Below are 22,034 nucleotides of genomic sequence, written 5' to 3' on the forward strand. Positions count from 1 at the left end.
ATTTATGGTGTGCCTTTTCAAAAGAATGCAATGTTTACAAAACGTATCATATAGAGGTCAAATACCTCGCAATGAAATCGATGAATGACGTGTTCGTCCAAGTGGATTTAGAGCGATCGTCACAAAACAGATTGAGCAAGGTGATGGTCTGTTAGTTGTGATGTTTGTATATGTATCATCTATATATATATATATATATACATAATATGATAACTAATATGAAGTGAAACAAAAACAGTAACCACAATTAATCATATACACAGTAATATTAACGAATCAATCAATTTGACACAGTATTTCAAATAGTAATTATAATATAATAATAATAATAATAATTAACATTCAATGATAACTAAACGTTCATATAAACCTTAGCAGCCTAAATTCTTGTTATTTAGTTATCAACAGTTTTCACGGACTGTGTATCGTCTACTATTTGAAATCAGTGGAGGATAAAAGTCTTCAGAAAAATACCAAACTTTCACAGTAATTATCTTTATTTATTTCGTTCATTATGGTATAAAATTTTATCGTTAATTATTGAATAAAAATTAAATTAGTTATTCACTCCCAACCCCAAGTAAAATATAAAAAGTTTTAAAATTCAACAAATAACTTCTAAATATATTATTAATAAGCCTAAAATTTATAAAACTCATTTTCAAATCACCGTTTATTTTTAAAATCACATAAGTTTCTTTTTAACTCGTTTGCTATCAATTGAAAGACAATTGAGCGTTACCTTCGTTTACTAAATAGCTTCGAAATAAAAAAATATATTTTATATAGTTTATTTATATATGTAGATAGTTTTTAAATAATAATTATTATACATTATTATTATTTTACATAATTAATTCTAAAAATCACATTATATAATATTCCAAATTATTATTATGTATATATATATATACATCTATATACATACAAATCTATTTACAGTTAGTTGTTCGTGAATCGTCGGAAATGGTCGAAAGTCAAATGAATGTACGAAAATAGTTCAAAATTTTGTGACGCAACATAACGGACTTTGCTTATCGTGACAGAATCTTATAAAGATCAAATTTAAATTTGGTCGAAAATTTCTGGGTCGTCACAGTACCTACCCGTTAAAGAAATTTCGTCCCGAAATTTGATCGAGGTCGTCATAGCTAACGATAAAAATGTTTTCATGACGAATATGAGTTGATAAATAGAGTTTTATCATTATTGAGTAATAAGATAAAACATTTTGATTATTCGAAGTGTATGAGTGAAATTATCATAAAAGAGTGAATTTGAAATAATAAAGTTTCGTCTTAACTTTTGACGTAGTCACGTTTGAATTTAGAAAATAAGGTGCGTCTTTACTTTTTACGTTGTCTTGGTTAAATTCCGAAATTCAAGGGATTCACAGAAAATCTTTGAAATTTAAATGATTTGATTCTTCGGCAAATACGGAAAATAAAATCTCTTTAATTAAATGCGATGATCTGCCTTGATTACTTTGTCTGATAATTCCATTATAAATTTACCTCTTCCGTTTCATTACTTTCGCCATTCCTATACTTTCTTTCTTAATCCTTACTCCTAAAAGATCTGTTAATATGCTCAATCCTGTATTGATCCTTGATATTATGTTAACCATATTTATCGTTATTTTTCTTTTCTATCTTCCACCAGAAGAATATTTCTATTTCTATAACGCTCTTGGGATGGTGGTTTTCATAATCCTACCCTGTCTTTGTCTTTCCATAATCATTGATATTCACGGTTAATGATCTCTTATATTTGCTGTGATTTATACTCCTATTTCAAAGCGTTGTGCTTTTTTCTCTTCCTGACTTTAAATCAAGCGAATAATGGTCCCGAATTCATAGATATAGCGTTTCGAATGATTATAACGTTCTAAGCACGAAGGAACATATTCTCACAATTTGATTTGTCAAATTACCAGATTCACTGAGGATAGAACTATCAATAATACATTTTATTAATATATTCGGAGGTTGAACAGATTGAACGAGTCGTGTAACATGGCACATGATGACGTTGAACAGATTGAACAGATTGAACTAATGTTATATATTCAGTTAACCTTTGACTATTGACCGGCGATTCACGAACATCTATTTGTAAATATATATATATATATATATATATATATATATATATATATATATATATATATATATATATATATATATATATATATATATATATATATATATATATATATATATACAATAAGTTGGAATATTAAAATTAATTATAAATAACTTGTAATGTGTATTTATAAACTGATTTATGTATATTAAATAAAGATATATACATATATATAATTTCAAGTTATTTAGATAAGTTAACTAAAACGTTTAAGATGAACAAGTAAAACACTAATTTGCTACAGTATTTTCGAATTGCTACAGTACCCGAAAGCTACAGTGTTTTCAAAAACCACTATTTGCTACAGTAAAAATCATTTGCTACAGTAAAACACTATTTTAAAATGAAAAATGTATGTATATTTTACAAATGTTATAGAATATAATATTAACTTAGATATAAAACGTTTTTATTTAAAACAATACTATTAAATATACTTTGATAAATAACGAGAAAATGATTTAAAGAAGCAAATAACCAAAACACTCGAAAGTTCAAGATACACTTTGAGTAATATAGTTTATTGATAATTTAAGACTATATTTTGACAAAGGTATGAATCAAGAAACGTAAAGTACAAGTTTTCTAAGCATACGAAAGGACGTTTAAAAAACCGGAACCGGGACATAAGTCAAACGTAAACGTACAAGACATCGGAACCAAAATTTCAAGTTAACTAGGCACGAGAATACAATATAATATATAATTAATTAATATAAATTATATATATTATATATTTAATTAATTATGTCGACAAGCAAAAGAACAAAACCATGTGAGCTGTAAATACAAGCCATGCGATCGCATGGCCCTAAGGCACATAACCCATGCGATCGCATGGGTGTCGGTTTCAGATCGAATTATGGTTCTCTGGCTCACTTATTTCTCTCATCTCAATCTCTCTAATATATTATTATTATTATTATTATTATTATTATTATTATTATTATTATTATTATTATTATTATTATTATTATTATTATTATTATTATTATTATTATTAAGATTAATATTATTATTAATCTTATTAATTTAGTATTGGTATTATTATTAGTAGTATTATACATAAAATATTACGACCGGAGTATGCTCGAACGATTTCAAAACGAGTTTTCAAACAGGTTTAAGCTAAGGAAATTATGGGTTATAGCTATGGAGGTTATGGGTATTGTTCAAGGGTATTGCTCATGAGTCAAACTAATGTTTATCATCTCCGTTGCGTCTACGTACTTTCCTGAAATATTGAATCACAATATTGATACGTGAGCATTCGTATCTTATCTTTTATATATTAAAAGTGTATCCTTGTCTAGTGCTCGAGTATATATGTTTATGCATGCTTGTATGCTTTTTGTTGTTAGATAGTTTATGATGAATTACGAATTTAATACATACACTACTGATATAAGGTATATGATATGCATGTTATTATAAAGCTGGCGAAAAATTAATAACTTTTCATTTAGGAATCGCATGATTTCGATGAACGAATTAAAAGTTATGGTCAAATGAATTATGATTGACGTTAATTGAAATTGCTTTTGAATCTACAATTAATATTTAAACAACTTATTTATAAGATTAATAAATTGGATTTTGGATACTACTAGTCAAGTAAATGAATTCTTATATAAGACACGTCTCGTTTTGTTAAACAATTGTCAAAGTGAGATAACTTTTGTTAACTTTTGCATGTCGGTCTCGAGCATTAGGATTGTGATATATGACCCAACCTAGCTTGTTAGACATGTATTGACCAACGTATGTTCTCTAGGTTGAGACTAACCGGTTATTTTGCATTCCGAGTTTCGGTCACATTTCGGTGAATGACCTTATGTGCTGCTAAGGTGAGTTTCATATGATCCCTTTTACTCTTTACATTTTTGGGCTGAGAATACATGCAATGTTTTAATAACTGTTTTACAATATTTATATTCGTGAGTTTCATTTGCTCCCTTTTTTATTGCTTTTGCAATCTATATTTTTGGGCTAAGAATACATGCACTTTATTTTAAACGCAATGGATACAAGTACAAACTAAATTCTACACCGAGTTTGAACCGAAAATCCCTTAGCTGGTTATAAGAACTGGTGGGCACGAGTAGTTATATATGGATCCATAGGGCTTGACATCCCCGTCCGTTCCAGGTACAGAGACCCTAGCCTGAACTATAAAGCGGACGTATGCTATTTGAGTTTAGTACATGTTGGTTTGCGTGTATTGTACATGTTGGTTGCATGTATGTTAAAACATGGGTACTTATTATATATATGTTAAAAGTGAAATCTTGTGATCCACCTTTATATACAGATTATGCGCAACATTAAAACTATGAACTCACTAACCTTTGTGTTGACACTTTTAAGCATGTTTATTCTCAGGTTCCTAGAAGTCTTCCGCTGTTTGCTTATATGTGATACAAGCTATGTGCATGGAGTTATACATGCTTTATCCGAGAAAAATTTGCATTCACAAAATCATCACCATGTATCTTATTTTGACTGCATTGTCAATGGATGTATTATGGTAAACTATTATTTACGGTGATTGTCTATATGTAGAAATCATCAGATGTCGAAAACCTTGGAATTTGATATTCATTTATGGTGTGCCTTTTCAAAAGAATGCAATGTTTACAAAACGTATCATGTAGAGGTCAGTACCTCACTATGAAATCGATGAATGATGTATTCGTCTAAGTGGATTCGGACGGGTCACCACATGATAGGGGCGTTTAGGACTAGTGTAGTAAATACAAGGTCACTGCCTACCCATGAGCCAGCATTCCATAATATCGGCAAAGTAACTGATGAAATCGTAACTTGCACTTGTTTTAGCCTTATCTGAATAACAAATTTTATCGTATTTACTTTACTTTACTTTAATCTAGAAAATCCAAAATTAGGTCATCAACCACTACTCCTGCACCTTAGAATTATTTTAAGCTTTAGATATAGGTTCGATTCTAATGATATCTCAAAAATACGACTCTAGGTCATATTTCCCTTACTCATAATAAGGAGTAGTACGATTTAGGCCCCGCTAAATATAAATTTAAAACAAGTACCCCCCTCTTGGTGGCTGACTCTGACGCGCCGCGACCTAACGACATCGCGTAAAATAAAACCGTCCGTTTCGGTCATATCAGTGGGTCAATTGACTTAATGTGAAACATGAATCTAACCCTCAAAGTTTCATAATCTTCTTGATCAAATTTAGGTGGTCTACTTGCAGAATCATTTTCAATATAGGCTGAGTTGTTGTAAGTGGCCATTTGAGAATTCAGATCCAAGATATTATCAAAACTGATCCTCTGATACCAGTTTGTCCTGATTTAACAACATGAAGTTTGAAGATGGGGTGGGGGTGGGTGGTGGGTGGTGGGGGTAGGGGTAAATATAATTTGTTTTGTTATATAAGATTATTTAACAGTTAAAGCACATAATTAACAATCAATTAAATCACAGTCATAAGTAATTTTCAACGTTATTCTTTTATTAAAATAATCTTAAAGAATCACAGTTATCCTTTGGCTGAATAGATATTTGGTTGTTACAGACTACACCTAGATAGCTTTCGAACAATTGAAGCATATACAAGGTTTGGACTCTATCGATTTGATACCCACATCACTAATTTATACAATAGTGGATTCAACTAATTATAGAGGCCCGAAAAATCGTGTAATAAATCTATCATCCACTGGTACAAAGGATGTTTGTACACAGCTGACAACTGTGGCAGGAAGTACGTGACTCCCCTTTCCTCTTCGGTAGCTAATTATAGCAACACCCAATTGGACATCCTATTTGAAAAAACAAATGGAATGTTGGGTTCCCTAGACGTTGACAAAGTATTAACCGAACTGCGCATGGATCAAACTTCAACATTCCATTGTTGTCTTGTAAGGTCATTTGTCAGTCGCTGACGTGTGTCCTTCTCTGTTCAACTTCGTCTTCGATGTTAGTTATATAGTACCCTTTAACGTAGATAACTAATGATACGCGTACCTACGTGCATGGTGTTCGTGTGTATCACGTGCAGCGCACACGATTTAAACGTCTGATTAGAAGGTGCACACATCAAATACTTGGCGCGCATGAAAGTAACCGGATTTAATCTTATCTATCATTAGACGTGACCCTTTTCCAACTATAAACCAGTTATTTATGATTGTTATTCAGAACGATCTAGAACCTAATTAAGAGGTATCTATGGTTAGGATTTTGCTATAAATACAACCCTAATCTCCTTCACTGGACACATGTTTTATGTATTACTCGAATATATGATTTCATCCAGAAAACATTCTTACGGTAACACGTATGTTCCGTGAATATAAACCCTATGCAGTCACCTTTAGTGGCCATTGTTGCGGCTGTCGCCATCAATGGTGGACGTAGGTTTGATCACCCTTTCATAGATCATCATCTCAATAGGGGTTATTCAGGGTAAACCGAACCAGAGATCAAAGCTATAAACGTTCTTAAACACTCCATCATGCACTCAACATTAACTTTGCTATATGAGCAGATTTATGTTCGATCAAATGGCGCCATCCGTGGGACCATTAACAAGAATTGCGTAAAAAGTTTTATATGTTACGAACGATTAACTAAAAACTTATAATCTTTTTGTGGTTATTCTTGTGTAGCAGGTCATAATGGGAAAGTCTGGTAACAATCAATCGTATCGTTCTCAGGCATCTGATATTACGGGGTCAAAACAAACAAACCAAGACAAGGTTCCTGTCACAAGTAAAACTCCATACTCCAGAGCAGTAAAGCTCCCAGAAAAATCAAAAACATCATCAACTGCTGTTCCCCCGGTATCACATCCATCGACGTTGCAAACAACTGTTGAATATTGGGCACCAGGTGACGAAGATGATGAAGATGATGACTATGAGAAAGAACCCCCTATTACTACAATAGGATCCTTTCCTATATATGCTACACCAAAGTTAATGGTTCATACCAGGCGAATAATGATACCCGTGAGTGCATGCGAGTATTTAGCAGGGCAGAACATCGATGTTGGTTATCCAACTAATGACCGTACTCCCTTGAATAAAATATGAAGAAAGCGCAAGCCTTCACCTATTCCCAGGCTGTCATCTTTGCTTTCACCAGATACGCCTTCAGGGTGCACTACCGATTCTGCAGGTGAAAGCAAGAAGAAGAGTCAGGAAGATCTACTCGCCATACTGGCCCAAGCTGCACCAGATAAATATGCGCAGGCATTCATGGTGCTAAATAAAGGTGAAAAAGTGTTAGACAACTTTTATGCAGGAATAATGGGGTGAAAGGTGAAACCCTTCATGGAGGTTGCGCCAGTTAATAAAAGTTCGCGCCCCCACATCGCTAATTATGTTCCAGAATCACCTCCTATCATTCCTTTGACTATGGGATGGTATGATGGCACAACAGATCTGGATGATTTCTTGCAAAGATATGAAGGAACAGCGCTCGCTCAGGCCTGGAACGATGAAACCAAGTGCCTTGAATTTCAGACTTTGTTATAAGGAGTCTCCAGGGAGTGGTTTAGTAATTACTACCATCGCTTGTTACCTCCTATAATGGTCTTCGAGCACGTTTTTTGTTGAACTTTCACAACATGCGCACCCGTAAAAGGACGCATGTTGAGTGTCATGGCATCAGACAGGGGTCCTGGGAATCCCTTGGGCAGTTCATAGATCGATACGCCAAAGAGGTCGCAAAAATGGCTGGACTCCCCGAAAGTCAAAAGGTGTCCGGTTTTATACAAGGGTTGTGTAGAGAACGACACCTCGCCCTGTGTCAACGTCTGAAATGTCCCGTTCATATCGATTATAAACGTTTCATATTAATTGATTTCTTTGCGAGGTTTTGACCTCTATATGAGACGTTTTTCAAAGACTACATTCGATTTTAAAACAAACTATAACCTTTATTTTATCGACAAAGGTTTAAAAAGCATTACGTAGATTATCAAGTAATGATAATCTACAATATATCGTTTACACACGACCATTACATAATGGTTTACAATGATAATATGTTACATCAAAATAAGTTCTTGAATGCAGTTTTTAAACAATATCATACAAGCATGGACTCCAAATCTTGTCCTTAATTTAGAATGCACAGCGGAAGCTCTTAACAATCACCTGAGAATAAACATGCTTAAAATGTCAACAAAAATGTTGGTGAGTTATAGGTTTAGCCTATATATTTATCAAATCATATTAATAGACCAAAAGATTTCATATTTCCATTTTTCATAAACAACATGCGTGCATAATAACAATCTGCATAAAAATCATTCATATGATGAACACCTGGTAACCGACATTAACAAAAATGCATCTAGAATATCCCCATACAGGTACCTCATCTGTATATATAAATAAACCTCGAAGTACTAAAGCAGTTCAAATTCTCTGACTGGGCTTGTTAAAGCCCATAGATCTATCTTTAGGATTATCGTCAATTAGTGGCGTTCACTAATTCTGAGGTTACCAAGCTAAACAAACGGGGATACGCGGTATAATAATTCAATCATAGAATGTAGTTCAATTACTTGTGTCTGTTTTATAAAACATTTATAAAACTTGTATGTATTCTCATCCCAAAAAGATATTAAGATATTAAGATATTAAAAGTGAGACTATAATTCACTTTCACAGATTTTTACTTCGTCGGAAAATAAGACCTGACCACGGGTTGATTAACGAACCTATAACAAATATATACATATATATCAAAGTATGATCAAGATATATTCATAACATTTTTATTACGTGTTGATGATTTAAATTGTTAATTTAGCAGTCCATCGTAAGTAGTCCACAATTAGTAGTTCACAGTTAGTAGTACATAAATAAATCAATATAATTTGTCGAATCAATCTACGACCCAGTGTATACAAGTCTCAGACTCGATCATAACTCAGAGTATATATATTATTTTGGAATAAACTCAACCCTGTATAGCTAACTCGATCATTACCTCATATAGAGTGTCTATGGTTGTTCCAAATAATATATATAGATGATGTCGATATGATATGTCAAAACATTGTATACGTGTCTATGGTCTATCAAGATTACATAATATATGTTAGAATACATGTACCATACAATATAAGTTAATTAAGTTATGGTTAGTATAGATTTGTTACAAAGTTTCACATAGCTAAAACTAGTAATTTTTACCAATTTTATTTTATCCATCATTTCTTCGTTTTAAATCCGTTTTGAGTGAATCCAGTTGCTATGGTTTCATATCAAACTTGACTATATGAAACTAAACAGAAAAAGTGATGGTTTATAGTCGGAGTTACAGGTTACAAGTCATTTTTTTAAGAGGTAGTCATTTCAGTCGAAAGAACGACGTCTAGATGACCATTTTGAAAAACATACTTCCACTTTGAGTTTAACCATGATTTTTGGATATAGTTTCACGTTTATAAGAAAAATAATTTTCCCAGAAGAACAACTTTTAAATCAAAGTTTATCATAGTTTTTAATTATCTAACCCAAAACAGCCCCCGGTTTTACTACGACGGCGTATATCCAGTTTTACGGTGTTCTTCGTGTTTCCAGGTTTTAAATCATTAATTTAGCATATCATATAGATATAGAACATGTGTTTAGTTGATTTTAAAAGTTAAGTTAGAAGGGTTAACTTTGTTTACGAACAAGTTTAGAATTAACTAAACTATGTTCTAGTGATTACAAGTTTAAATCTTCGAATAAGATAGTTATATATATATGAATCGAATGATGTTATGAACATCATTACTACCTCAAGTGTAGTAGGTAAACCTACTGTAAGGGACAAGAAATGATCTAGCTTCAAAGGATCTTGGATGGCTTGAAAGTTCTTGAAGTAGGATCATGACACAAAAACAAGTTCAAGTAAGATTTTTACTCGAATTAAGATAGTTTATAGTTATAGATATCGAATCAAAGTTTGAATATGAATATTACCTTGAATAAGAAAGATAACCTACTGTAAATAATAAAGGTTTCTTGATCTTAGATGATTACTTGGAATGGATTAGAAAGCTTGGAAGTAAACTAGTAAACTTGAAAGGATTTTTGAAGTGTTCTTGAAGTGTTCTTCCTATGATGATTATAGCTTGATTCTTGAAGTAATTTTTGATGAAGATGATGATTAGTTTACTGGAAAAATTCGTTCATAAGTGTGTGTAGGTGTTGAGAGAGAGTTAGAAAGAGAATTGGAAGTGAAATGGATTGATTGGTGAGTAGTGAATGATGAGTGGTGAGTGGGGTTAAAAGGAGTTCTAGTTAGTTGATTAGTTCATGGTAGAAGTTAAATTTGATTAGTCATGCATGACATAATCAAGAGTGAAATCCCATGCTAGTTCCTATTGGTATATACTCATAGTATATACTCATTACTACCTCAAGTTTAATAGGTAAACTTACTAGAAGTGACAAGAAATGATCAAGCTTCAAAGGATTCTTGGATGGCATGAAAGTTCTTGAAGTAGAATCATGACACGAAAACAAGTTCAAGTAAGATTTCTATTCGAATTAAGATTGTTATAGTTATAGAAATTGAATCAAAGTTTGAATATGAGTATTACCTTTAATTAGAGAGATAACCTACTATAAATAACAAAGGTTTCTTGATCTTGGATGATTACTTGGAATGAATTAGAAAGCTTGGAAGTAGACTTGCAAACTTGAAAGTGTTCTTGATGTGTTCTTGAGTAGTTGTTTTGAAAGTTGATCTAGGTTAGCTAGATTGAGATAGACTGAGCTAGATTATGATGAAGATGATGAAGAACACTTAGAACAATGAGAGAAAACTTGAGAGAGATTAGTTTGATGCACAAAAGTTGAAAAATGAAATTGTTTATGGTTGTTAAGAAAAACGTGAATGAGCATTAGCATATAAGGTTCCATTAGTTTGTATTTTTGTTAGATATTTTATGCTAGTTGCCAAATGATGGTTCCCACAAGTTTAGGTGACTCATTAAGGCTGCTAAGAGCTGATCATTGAAGTGCATATACCAATAGTAAATACATCTAGAAGCTGGGTATTGTACAAGTACGAATACAGTTGAATACGAGTAGAATTGTTGATGAAAACGAATGAGAATGTAATTGTGGCCAACTTTGATAAGTATGAGTGTTTTGATAAGTGTATTGAAGTCTTCCAAAAGTGTATTAATACATCTTAATACACTACATGTATATATATTTTAACTGAGTCGTTAAGTCATCGTTAGTCGTTACATGTAAGTGTTCTTTTGAAACTTTTAAGTTAACGATCTTGTTAAATGTAACTAACCTATTGTTATTATATTTAATGAGTTGTTAAATTGTTATATTAACATGATAACCTGGTGTATTAATATATCTTAATATCATATATATATGTTAAATTTTTATTACGACGATAATCGTCACATATATATATTGTTTCGAAATCCTTAAGTTAGTAGTCTCATCTTACCCGTGTAGTTCATTGTTAATACACTCAATGATATATTTAATTATCATTTTATCATGTTAAACATAGTATGTTAATATCCTAAGACAATACATAAGTATTTATTTTAATTAAAACGTTGTTATAGCAATAATCGTTATATATATCGTTTCGAGTTTCTTAATTCAATAATCTCATTTTTTATGTATATAACTCATTGTTAATATACTTTGTAAGATATTTACTTATCCTAATATCATGTTATATATATATATATATATATATATATATATATATATATATATATATATATATATATATATATATATATATATATATATATATATATATATATATATATATATATATATATATATATATATATATATATATATATCATGTCATTTTTACAAGTTTTAACGTTCGTGAATGGCCGGTCAATTTGGGTGGTCAATTGTCTACATGAAACTCATTTCAATTAATCAAGTCTTAACAAGTTTGATTGCTTAACATGTTGAAAACATTTAATCATGTAAATATAAAATTCATTTAATATATAAACATGGAAACGTTCGGGTCACTACAACGTCTGCGCATGAAGGTCCCCGATACTTTAGCAGAAGCAATTAAAGAAGTGCACGAGCATATGCGTGCGAGGGAAGATACCACTCGGAATAGTGGGAAAAACCCCAATAGCAGAGGTAACAAAGATGACGATTCTTATCGCAGGCAGACAGAGGTATTGAAGCACAAAGGTGATAATTATGGCCAGGGTTCTGCGTCATCAAAATACAACAAGTTTCAGAAGTCAAGCAATTCTGACCAAGGGAAGGGTCACTTTCCAAGTCAGAACTTCACGATCATGAGCGAGTTGACTAAGACACCAAAGGAGATCCTAGCTACTGAACCAATCTATTTGACATTTGTGGCTCCCGCAAAAATGTCAGAGTATGATAGGAGAGATAAGTCAAAATTTTGAAAATTTCATGATGATTATGGGCACGAGATTTATCGTTGCAAATCTTTTATCGAAAAAGTGATCGAGTGTCTAAGGAAAGGTGAGCTTAATCACCTGAAATCAGTGAAAAAGCAAGGAGCTGCATCACAGGGTAATAATTGGAAAAAGCTGCGCAAAACTAAAAGAAAGGAAGCGATAAAAACTCTGACAAAACAATAAATATGGTGCACGCTTGGTACTATGGTCAGAGGCGCAAAGCCGAGCAATTAGAAGAATGGGAAGCAAAATCCATTGTCTTTCCACTGATGCAAACGATTAACCCTTCTCATGCTCCTATAATCATTAAAGGGCACATCACCGATTGCGGATACAATATGTGAAGGTTAAATGTCGACACATGGAGAAACGTTGATGTAATGTATGAGCACTACTTCCGGCAGTTGCCAGCGACAATCAAGTTCAAGATGCGGGCACCCGTAGCTGTTTTGTTGGGGTTTTCCAGTGAATCGGCATGGCTGTTGGGGTGGAGCGAACTTGAACTAGAACTAGTTGATGATAATGACTCAACCCACACACAAGCTGTCCCTGTTGAATTCTGTTTGGAACGTTCTTATTAGTGTTATAATGCACTCCTAGGGCGAGTGACTTTATAGAAGTTCGGCGCGGTTGAAATATCCCGTTCTTATTGATTAAAAACATTCCATATTAATTGATTTCGTTGCGAGGTTTTGACCTCTATATGAGACGTTTTTCAAAGACTGCATTCATTTTAAAACAAACCATAACCTTTATTTCATCAATAAAGGTTTAAAAAGCTTTACGTAGATTATCAAATAATGATAATCTAAAATATCCTGTTTACACACGACTATTATATAATGGTTTACAATACAAATATGTTACATCAAAATCAGTTTCTTGAATGCAGTTTTTACACAATATCACACAAGCATGGACTCCAAATCTTGTCCTTATTTAAGTATACGACAGCGGAAGCTCTTAATAATCACCTGAGAATAAACATGCTTAAAACGTCAACAAAAAATGTTGGTGAGTTATAGGTTTAACCTATATATATCAAATCGTACCAATAGACCACAAGATTTCATATTTCAATATACATCCCATACATAGAGATAAAAATCATTCATATGGTGAACACCTAGTAACCGACATTAACAAGATGCATATATAAGAATATCCCTATCATTCCGGGACACCCTTCGGATATGATATAAATTTCGAAGTACTAAAGCATCCGGTACTTTGGATGTGGTTTGTTAGGCCCAATAGATCTATCTTTAGGATTCGCGTCAATTAGGGTGTCTGTTCCCTAATTCTTAGATTACCAGACTTAATAAAAAGGGGCATATTCGATTTCGATAATTCAACCATAGAATGTAGTTTCACGTACTTGTGTCTATTTTGTAAATCATTTATAAAACCTGCATGTATTCTCATCCAAAAAATATTAGATTTTAAAAGTGGGACTATAACTCACTTTCACAGATTTTTACTTCGTCGGGAAGTAAGACTTGGCCACTGGTTGATTCACGAACCTATAACAATATATATATATATATATATATATATATATATATATATATATATATATATATATATATATATATATATCAAAGTATGTTCAAAATATATTTACAATACTTTTAATACATTTTGATGTTTTAAGTTTATTAAGTCAGCTGTCCTCGTTAGTTACCTACAACTAGTTGTCCACGGTTAGATGTACAGAAATAAATCAATAAATATTATCTTGAATCAATCCACGACCCAGTGTATACGTATCTCAGTATTGATCACAACTCAAACTATATATATATTTTGGAATCAACCTCAACGCTGTATAGCTAACTCCAACATTCACATATAGAGTGTCTATGGTCGTTCCGCAATATATATATATATATATAGATAGGTCGACATGATAGGTCAAAATATTGTATACGTGTCTATGGTATCTCAAGATTACATAATATATAATATAAGTTGATTAGGTTATGGTTGGAATAGATTTATTACTAACTTTCACGTAGGTAAAATGAGTAGTTTTTATCAATCTTGTTTTACTCGCCATTTCTTCGTTTCTAATCCGTTTTGAGTGATTCCAGTGGCCACGGTTTCGTATTGAACTTAACTTTATGAATCTAAATAGAAAAAGTATAATTTTATAGTCGGAAATACAAGTTACAAGTAGTTTTTGAAAGAGATAGTCATTTTCGTCGAAAGAACGACATCTTGATGACCATTTTGAAAAACATACTTTCACTTTGAGTTTAACCATGATTTTTGGATATAGTTTCATGTTCATAAGAAAAATAATTTTTCCAGAAGTATAGCTTTTAAATCAAAGTTCTTATTAGCTTTTAATTATCCCAACCAAAACAGCCCCCGGTTTTACTACGACGGCGTATATCCAGTTTTATGGTGTTTATCGTGTTTTCGGGTTTTAAATCATTAAGTTAGCATATCATATAGATATAGAACATGTGTTTAGTTGATTTTAAAAGTCTAGTTAGAAGGATTAACTTTATTTGCGAACAAATTTAGAATTAACTAAACTATGTTCTAGTGATTACAAGTTTATAACGTTGAATAAGACAGCTTTTTATGTATGAATCGAATGATGTTATGAACATCATTACTACCTCAATTTCCTTGGATAAACCAATTGGAAATGAGAAAAATGGATCTAGCTTCAAAGGATCCTTGGATGGCTTGAAAGTTCTTGAAGAAGAATCATGTCACGAAAACAATTTCAAGTAAGATTTCTACCCGAAATAAGATTGTTATAGTTATAGAAATTGAATTAAAGTTTGAATATGATTATTACCTTGTATTAGAAAGATAACCTACTGTAAGTAACAAAGGTTTCTTGATCTTGGATGATTACTTGGAATGGATTTAGAAAACTTGGAAGTAAACTTGCAATCTTGGAAGTATTCTTGATTTTATGAAACTAGAACTTTTGGAATTTATGAAGAACACTTAGAACTTGAAGATAGAACTTGAGAGAGATCAATTAGATGAAGAAAATTGAAGAATGAAAGTGTTTGTAGGTGTTTTTGGTCGTTGGTGTATGGATTAGATATAAAGGATATGTAATTTTGTTTTCATGTAAATAAGTCATGAATGATTACTCATATTTTTGTAATTTAATGAGATATTTCATGCTAGTTGCCAAATGATGGTTCCCACATGTGTTAGGTGACTCACATGGGCTGCTAAGCGCTGATCATTAGAGTGTGTATACCAATAGTACATACATCTAAAAGCTGTGTATTGTACGAGTACGAATACGGGTACATACGAGTAGAATTGTTGATGAAACTGAACGAGGATGTAATTGTAAGAATTTTTGTTAAGTAGAAGTATTTTGATAAGTGTCTTGAAGTCTTTCAAAAGTGTATGAATACATATTAAAACACTACATGTATATACATTTTAACTGAGTCGTTAAGTCATCGTTAGTCGTTACATGTAAGTGTTGTTTTGAAACCTTTAGGTTAACGATCTTGTTAAATGTTGTTAACCCAATGTTTATAATATCAAATGAGATTTTAAATTATTATATTATCATGATATTATGATGTACGAATATCTCTTAATATGATATATATACATTAAATGTCGTTACAACGATAATCGTTACATATATGTCTCGTTTCAAAATCATTAAGTTAGTAGTCTTGTTTTTACATATGTAGTTCATTGTTAATATACTTAATGATATGATTACTTATCATAATATCATGTTTACTATATATATAACCATATATATGTCATCATATAGTTTTTACAAGTTTTAACGTTCGTGAATCACCGGTCAACTTGGGTGGTCAATTGTCTATATGAAACCTATTTCAATTAATCAAGTCTTAACAAGTTTGATTGCTTAACATGTTGGAAACACTTAATCATGTAAATAACAATTTCATTTAATATATATATATAAACATGAAAAAGTTCAGGTCACTACAGCGGTACCCTCTACTGTTCATTACATGATTAAGTTTCCTACTATGCAAGGTATTGCTATCGTCCGGACGGAGTCTGGAAGAGCGCTATTGTGACAACCCGGAAATTTCTGACCAAATTTAAACTTGATCTTTATATGTTTCCGACACGATAAGCAAAGTCTGTAATGTTGAAATCTCAAAACTATGAACTGTGTTCATGTATTCATTTACCCTTCGACTGTTCCCGACGATTCACGAACTTTTATGTGTAAATAAATATGCATGAATATATATATATATACATATATATATATATATATATATATATATATATATATATATATATATATATATATATATATATATATATATATATATATATATATATATATATGTGAATATTAAATTGGGAAACATTAATGAAACATTAAACGGTTTGATTGCTATGAAAATAAGTTATGAAGTCTATTATATGACTTGAGAACGTTAACAAAGTATTTGATGAATAATACTTTACATAAACGTATTAGTTTCAATATATGTTATCGATGAAATTAGAAGATAATATCAAATGATTGATTTATCAGATACATTGTATGATTACGAGTCTTTGTTGTGAGGTCCACGTTGATTTGAGAAATCGCTCCTTTTTAACGATATTCGGAATAATTGGTAAAGTAATCTACAAGTGGGAACAAAGTGTCAAATAACAAAAGTTAGACAAAAGTTAGTGGAGAATAGAATTTCATAATATTTGAATTACCTATATTCAAACGTGCGGAAGCGTTCTTCGATTCAATTTAATTTGATTATTAAAAATGTTTTGTTTAAATAACAAAATTTGAATATATACAATATGATATTAATTATTATAATTAAATATATAAATAACTCGCAACGTGTATTTAAAAATGTGTTATTGAATATTATACATGTATATGTAAGTATATATAATAAATTGAAATTATGAAAAATAATTTAAACATTACAATTAAATATGTAAAATAAGATATAAAATCATTAAGCGGTAATTAAAATGAATTTATATTAAATATAAGATTTCTATAGATAATTACTACTATATGTATATTATAATATAGATAAAATTTATAAACAAGGAATATTCAATAAAAGTTAATATATAATATAATTAATGATACATATATATAATACAAGTATAAATATAGTTGTTATAATAATATAGTTATTACTTTCAATATTAATATCAATATTAGTGTTAATAATATTATTTAAATATATAATCTAAAGATATGAATTTGATATATATATATATATATATATATATATATATATATATATATATATATATATATATATATATATATATAGGTTAATATAGTATCATTATTATTAATATTATAATTATTAATAATATTAGTATTATTAGTATTATTGTTATTTACAATATTATTGTAATATATTTTATAGTAATTGTTATCATTATCATTAGCAATATTATTATTACTATTATATTATTAAAGATTTGTATTATTATTATTATTATTATAATATAAAGAGTATTATTATTATAGTTATATTTATTAATAAGATAAATTATAATCTATAAAAAAAATATTTTATAAATATAAGAGTTATATAAATACGGAGATAAATACAGATATATTAGGAAAACAGTATTAATATTTTTATTTAGTGATATTACTGTCTATTATTATTAATGTATTATTATTTATAAATTATTAATATTATATATAAATTAATTAATAATATAAATTATTAAAAATCGTTATCAGACTTTATCTGGTTTTGTTCCCATCTAAAATTTTGTTATATGTCGACTTCAGCTAACGGGCATGATCCAAAAATTTGTACAAATCGATTTCCAAGTTTTTAAATTTATCTGATTTTGTTCTCTTTCAGATTTTATTTCTTTTTATTTATTTAATTCCTGCTTAATAATCCTTGTCGACCTTTAATTGCTATAAAGCTTTAACAATTCCAGTGTAAATAATGCCAGTAGACCTACATTGTCAATTCACAACCACAATTACCTTTAATCGCTTTTGAATTGTCAAATTAAAACCAAAATTGAAGGAAACCCAGACGACCTGCTCTGTTTCTTCTTCATTTTTCAATGAAAACGATTTTGTAATAAATTTCAAAATGTGTAAATGTTGTTTTGTTAAGAATCGTTTACTCAAACTATCTGCAAAAGCTAAACTCCCAATTCCTTCTATCAAATCTGAATTTTGAAGTCAAACTTTTGAATTTAAAAAGTCAACAATTGTTCTTCAGTTAAATTCGAACTTCTTGTTATGAATTAAGGGAAATTAAGGATTGAGAAAGTTTTTAGGAGGGATTTAAAGTCTTTTTCATGTTATAAGTTTTGTCTAAAACCTTCTAAAATTTTGAAATTGATTTGAGTTGGCTTCGTGTTCTTCACAGACCTGTTACAGCTTTTTTTATTATTATTTTTTTCTCTTTTCATTTATTTTGATTAATCCCAATCACATTACAAGTGGTTTCAGGATCAATTTAACCTTCTAAATTAAATCATAAAACTCATTGTCATTTAGTTCTGGTCGATTGTGTTTTGATATGAAAAAGAAGGAAATAGGAACACAAATGTTTGGTTAAATAAATACAAATACGAATTTAATCAGGAAATGGGTAGCAGCTCAGTTGGTCTAGGGTGTTTGACGGTTTACAAGAGGTCTCGGGTTCGATCCCTACTAGTGACATCTTATTTTTTTTAAAGCTTGTTTTAAGGTTCGTGAATCCAAGACCAACCCCATACTTGTTCAATATCGTCATATTTATTTTTACTACAAAATACAATATTCTGAGTTTCATTTCTCCCTTTTTATATATATTTTTGGGACTGAGATTACATGCGCTGTTTTTATAAATGTTTAACGAAATAGACACAAGTACTCAAAACTACATTCTATGGTTGGATTATTAAACCGAATATCACCCCTTTTAGCTTTGTAATCTAAGAATTAGGCAGACGAGAGGTTCTGTTCCTAATTGACGCGAATCCTAAAGATAGATATATGGACCTCAACAAGTCCCATCCAGGTTATGGATGCTTTAGTACTTCAATTTTTATACAGGCGAGAGGTTCTGTATGTTTGGGGATATTCTAGATGCATTTTTGTTAATGTCGGTTACCAGGTGTTCAATTCATATGAATGATTTTATCTTTATGCATACAAGAGGTTCTGTTTATAAATACGAAAATCTTGTGGTCTATTAAAATTATGGAAATGATCGATTATGATAAACTAATGAACTCACCAACCTTTTGGTTGACACTTTAAAGCATGTTTATTCTCAGGATTGAAAGAAATCTTCCGCTGTGCATTTGCTCAATTTAAAGATATTACTTGGAGTCATTCATCGCATATTTCAAAAGATGTTGCATTCAAGTCATTGAGTTCAGTAAAGATTATGATTAAGTAAATGACAGATTATATCATTTATAGTTGGATATTATGAAATGGTATGCATACCTGTCAACTTTCGATGTAATGAAAGTTTGTCATTTAAAACGAGTGCAATGTTTGTAAAATGTATCATATAGAGGTTAAATACATTGCAATGTAATCATATGTTATTATATTCGTTCTTATAGATTAGGACGGGTCTTTACATGTGGTATCAGAGCGGTGGTCTTTGTCATAACCCGTCCTTAACCATAAGAACGAGTTAGATAACGTATGATTTCATTGCGAGGTATTGACCTCTATATGCGACATTTTTAAAAGAACAACTGCATTTATTTTACATTACAAACCATAACTCTTATTTTAATATAAGCTTTAGACAATAAAAAGATGATTATCGTTTAGCGATAATCTTAGACTTACAAACTTTACATGTGATGATAACAATACGATTTCTAGCATATTTTACATTACAATTCCTCGGATATGCAGTTTTATTTTTGACACAAATATGCATACTCAAGATCTTGCTTAAATTCAACATGTTGCAGCGGAAGCTTCTAATTATCACCTGAGAATGAACATGCTTAAAACGTCAACATAAAGTTGGTGAGATATAGGTTTAATGCCGGCAGCAATATATATATATATATAGACCACAAGATTTCATATATAAACATTTTAATAAAAATATTCTAAGTGGTTGAGCACTTGGTAACCATACTTAACATTTAATCACGTCGCATATTCCCTTTATTATGAAATCTTACTACACCGTACCAAGTGTAGTCACGAAACGAAGTACTGTGCAACCGTTGAATACTGGTCGTCCAGTCCGGTTGGGGTTGTCAGGCCCGATAGATCTATCAATAGGATTCGCGTTTACAATACCGCTGTAAATAGTAGTTACCAAGCTACAGGGAAGTATGCCAGTGGTACAACTCAACGTAGAATATATTTTTCAGTTACTTGTGTCCATATCGTAAAACATAAAATACATGTATTCTCATCCCGAAATACTTAGAGTTTAAAAGTGGGACTATATACTCACTTTTGCCTTGAAGATATATATATTTTGACTTGGTCTCCGGTTGATATCACGAACCTATCCATATATAATATATCAATATATTTTCATTTTAAACAATCGTCACATATATATACTTATAATACTTTTAATGTCTTCTTAGTCCGTAGTTAGCAATTCAATTTTAGTGGTTCATATTTAGGTGTTTAATAAATAAATAAAACCCTTATCGAAATAAATAAAACCCCCAATCGTATTCGTATTGGTCAGGATTAATCTTGACCCACGGTACCGTGTTGTCAAATGACGTGTTGCGTACATAAAGTACCGGTGTTGTCAAATGACGTGTTGCGTACGTACATGAGGTCTTATGATTAATCTTCTCGTGTTGTTTACGGGTGATCCTGAAATATATAAAATTAAATTATGAGTACATATATATATAAAATATCATGTTATTTTAGAAAGATGTGATTTATTTAATTTTTCTCCAATTATTTTCGTGGCTAAACTAGTTTTGGTTATCCGATCTTGTTTTAGTCATAGTTTCTTCGTTACAAATCCGTTTTCGTTGGTTCAACTTGCCACTTCCTTGGATCGAGTCCTTCTTTAAGAATATGAACTGTAAATACCTTAGTTTGTATTCAAAATCACAGGTCATAGGTCAAACTTTGGTGAAACTTATGAAGTTGATCATTTTCCATTATGTAAACAACCTTAAATGATTATTTTTCTAAAAATACTTATACTTTGAGTTAAATCATGAAATTTTTATGTGTTAACATATTCATAGTAAATATCAATTTTCCAGAAAATAAGCCTCCAATTCAAAGTTCAAGATGGTTTTTAATTATCCAACCCAAAACAGCCCCCGGTTGCACTCCGACGTCATAAATTCAGTTTTTAAGGTGTTCTTTGAAAAACCAAGTTATACCTTGTTAAATTAGCATATATTTATGATATATTACAGGTCTTGAAGTATTTTAAAAGTTAAGTTTGAAGGATCTATTTATTTTGCAAACAAGTTTGAAATCATTCAAACTATGTTC

Source organism: Rutidosis leptorrhynchoides, chromosome 9 (assembly GCF_046630445.1).
Source record: "Rutidosis leptorrhynchoides isolate AG116_Rl617_1_P2 chromosome 9, CSIRO_AGI_Rlap_v1, whole genome shotgun sequence".
Taxonomy (NCBI): Eukaryota; Viridiplantae; Streptophyta; class Magnoliopsida; order Asterales; family Asteraceae; genus Rutidosis; species Rutidosis leptorrhynchoides.